The sequence below is a fragment of the Mandrillus leucophaeus genome, unplaced genomic scaffold (genome assembly GCF_000951045.1).
Source record: "Mandrillus leucophaeus isolate KB7577 unplaced genomic scaffold, Mleu.le_1.0 Scaffold546, whole genome shotgun sequence".
Taxonomy (NCBI): Eukaryota; Metazoa; Chordata; class Mammalia; order Primates; family Cercopithecidae; genus Mandrillus; species Mandrillus leucophaeus.
Genome location: NW_012105875.1, coordinates 274,273 through 277,945, shown reverse-complemented (window position 1 = coordinate 277,945; position 3,673 = coordinate 274,273).

The window sequence follows — 3,673 nt, the reverse complement described above, 5'->3', positions numbered from 1 at the left end:
GCACGCATCTCCATAAAAGTTGATTAGGGTCTGGAATTCTGAGGGCAGGGCTGAGAAGGAAAGAGACCCAGTCCTGTCTTGCGGAAACCGTTTGAGGAAGGAGCATCTTGGTGCTTAGAACCTAGAGCCTAGGACTAGGATAAGGACTGTGAGGACCCTGAAGTGCAACATTTAAGGAGGCACTAACTCTCAGGGTCCTGTAAGTGCTGGGTCAGCACCTGCGAGTGAGCGCCTCCTTAAATCTTGCACCAACAGCCTCACCCTAGTCTCAGCCCTGCAGTTGCCTCACACTGGAAAGGTCTGAAGGTTCCTGCCTTCCTCACTCTCTTTGCCCCAGGCACCAGCGGGTTTCCGGCCAGAATTGCAACCGGGGCGTGGGGGGGAGGGTCAGGGAAGTTTCCCTCAGTGGGAGGGAAACAGCTGGCAGGGCATTTTTCTGATCAATTGCTAAAGATGTGTAATAAAGTTTTACTGACTTTGGGGACAGAATGTCAGCTGACAGAAGACAGCCTCCAGGTTAGAGAGTTTTGCTAAATAAGGACAGTTCATTTGAGTCAGAGTGTTTAGAGGAAATGAGGGCTGTGCGTGGGAAGAGAGTTTAGCTACAATGGTTACAGAAGCTTTATTTCAGGCCTTTTTCTGGAAGTAGGCAAAAATGCATTGTACATGTATGTGCATTGTACATAATAGTCAGGTGCTAACAAACATTTCTTGGAATGAATGTTGAAAGGTTTAGCTATGGTAGATTTAGCTTCAGGTTTTTTTTTCTTTCTTTCTTTCTTTTTTTTTTTTAATTTGAGACTGGGTCTCTGTCACCCAGGCTGGAGTGCAGTCAGCCTCGACCTCCCAGGCTCAGGTGATCCTCCCACCTTAACCTCCCTGGCAGCTGGGACCACAAGCATGCACCACCACACCTGACTAATTTATGTATGTTCTTGTAGAGACAGGGTTTTGCTGTGTTGCCCAGGCTGGTCTTGATCTACTGGGCTCAAGTGATCCTCCTACTTTGGCCTCCTGAAGTGCTGGGATTACAGGCATGAGCTACTGCACCCACCCTTTTTTTGTTGTTGTTCGTTTGTTTGTTTTTGAGAAAGGGTCTTGCTCTGTCACCCAGGCTGGAGTGCAATGGTGGGATCATAGCTTACTGCAGCCTTGACCGTCTGAGCTCCGGTGATCCTCCTGCCTCAGTCTCCCAAGTAGCTGGGACTACAGGCACCTGCCACCATACCTGGCTAATTTTTAAATTTTTTGTTGAGCTGGGATCTCACTATGTTGCCCAGGCTTAATAGCTTTATTGATATAACCCACATACCATACGATTTATCTATTTCAAGTATACAATTCAGCGACTTTTAGTATATTCAGACTTGTTCATCCGTTACTACCATTAATTGGAAAATGTTTCCATTACTCCAAAAAGACCCCACACCCCTTAGCCATCACCCCTAACCTTCCCTTTCCCCTCCTCAGCCTTAGGCAATTTTTTTTTTTTTTAATTTGAGACAGGGTCTCACTTTGTTGCCCAAGCTAGAGTGCAGTGGTGCGATCTTGGTTTACTGCAACCTTCACCTCCCAGGTTCAAGTGATTCTTGTTTCAGCCTCCCAAGTAGCTGGGATTACAGGCATGAGCCACTAAGCCCAGCTAATTTTTTTTGTTTTATTTATTTATTTGAGATGGAGTTTTGCTCTTGTTGCCCAGGCTGGAGTGCAATGGTGCTATCTCAGTTTACCGCAACCTCAGCCTCCTGGGTTCAAGCGATTCTCCCGCCTCAGCCTCCCGAGTAGCTGGGATTACAGGCATGCACCACCATGCCTGGCTAATTTTGTATTTTTAGTAGAGACGGGCTTTCTCCATGTTGGTCAGGCTGGTCTCCAACTCCCTACCTCAGGTGATCCACCTGCCTTGGCCTCCCAAAGTGTTGGGATTACAGGCATGAGCCACTGCGCCCGGCCACATTTTTATTTATTTTTTTGAGACAGAGTCTTGCTCTGTCACCCAGGCTGGAGTGCAGTGGTAAGCTCTCAGTTCACTGCAGCCTCTGCCTCCTGAGCGCAAGCGATTCATGAACCACCATGCCTGGCTTGTCTGAGATTTTGGAGATGGGGATCCATTTTTCTCTCCTTTATTTTTCCTTCTACTTTTAAAACATGAATTGTTAGCCTGGGTGTGGTGGCTCACGCCTGTAATTTCAGCACTTTGGGAGGCCAAGGCGGGTGGATTGCTTGAGCCCAGGAGTTTAAGACCAGCCTAGGCAACATGGTGAGACCCTGTCTCTACAAAACAATACAAAAGTTAGCAGGGCATGGTGGCGCATACCTGCAGTCTGAGCCACTCAGGAGGCTGAGGTGGGAAGATTGCTTGAACCCAGAAGGTGGAGGTTGCAGTGAGATGTGATCACGCCACTGCACTCCAGCCTGGGTGACAGAGCAAGACCCTATCTCAAAAAAAAAAAAAAAAAAAAAATTAAGGCCAGGCACCATGTCTCATGCCTGTAATCCCAGCACTTCGAGAGGCTGAGGCAGGTGGATCACTTGAGGTCAGGAGTTCGAGACCAGCCTTGCCAACATGGCGAAACCCTGTCTCTACTAAAAATAGAAAAAGTAGGCAGTATAGTGGTGGGGCACCTGTAATCCCAGCTACTTAGGAGGCTGAGGCAGGAGAAACACTTGAATCCGGGAGGCAGAGTTTGCAGTGAGCCAAGATTGCACCACTGCATTTCAGTCTGGGTGACAAGGCGAGACTCCATCTCAAAAAACATACAAACAAAAACCTTAGTTGTTAACATCCATGGAATGAAGTGAGTCCACATATTATACATGTGCATGAGTATTTAAACAGATCCCGATACAGAACTTGCCTATCACCCCAGAAGGCTTCCTTGCCTCACTTTCTGGCCAATGACCACCCTGCCAAGGCACCATGGTTCTGATGCATTTAACCACAGGCCAATTTTGCTTGTTCTGACCTTATAAACAGGACTTACACAGTTTATTCTTTTGTGTCTGGCTTTTTTTCACACATGATGTTGTTTATACTTGGAGTTCTTTCCTACTTATTGCTATGTAGTAGCAGTTGGCTACCTTTTTCTGTGAAGGCCCAGATAGTAAATATTTTCAGTTTTTACAGGTAGTAGGGTCTCTGTGACAGCTACTCAGCTCTTATTGTGGTGTGAAAGCAGCCACAGACACTGCATAAATGAATAGGCATGGCTGTGTTCCAATAAGACTTTATTTGTGGCCTTTAAATTTGGATTTCAGGCCAGGCTCACGTCTGTAATCCCAGCATTTTGGTAGGCCAAGGCGGGTGGATCACCTGAGATCAGGAGTTCGAGACCAGCCTGACCAACATGGTGAAACCCGGTCTCTACTAAAAATACACAATAAGCTGGGTGTGGTGGGGTGTCCCTGTAGTCCCAGCTACTCGGGAGGCTGAAGCAGGGGAATCGCTTGAACCTCGGCCGGGCCGTGGAGGTTGCAATGAGCCCAGATGGTGCCATTGCACTCTAGCATGAGTGACAAGAGCGAAACTCCATCTCAAAATAAAAAAAATAAAAATAAAAAATAAAATTTGGATTTCATATAGGTTTTTTTTTTTTTGAGACAGGCTTTTGCTCTGTTGCCCAAGCTGGTATGCACTGGCATGAGCATAGCTCGTTGCAGCCTCCAACTCCTG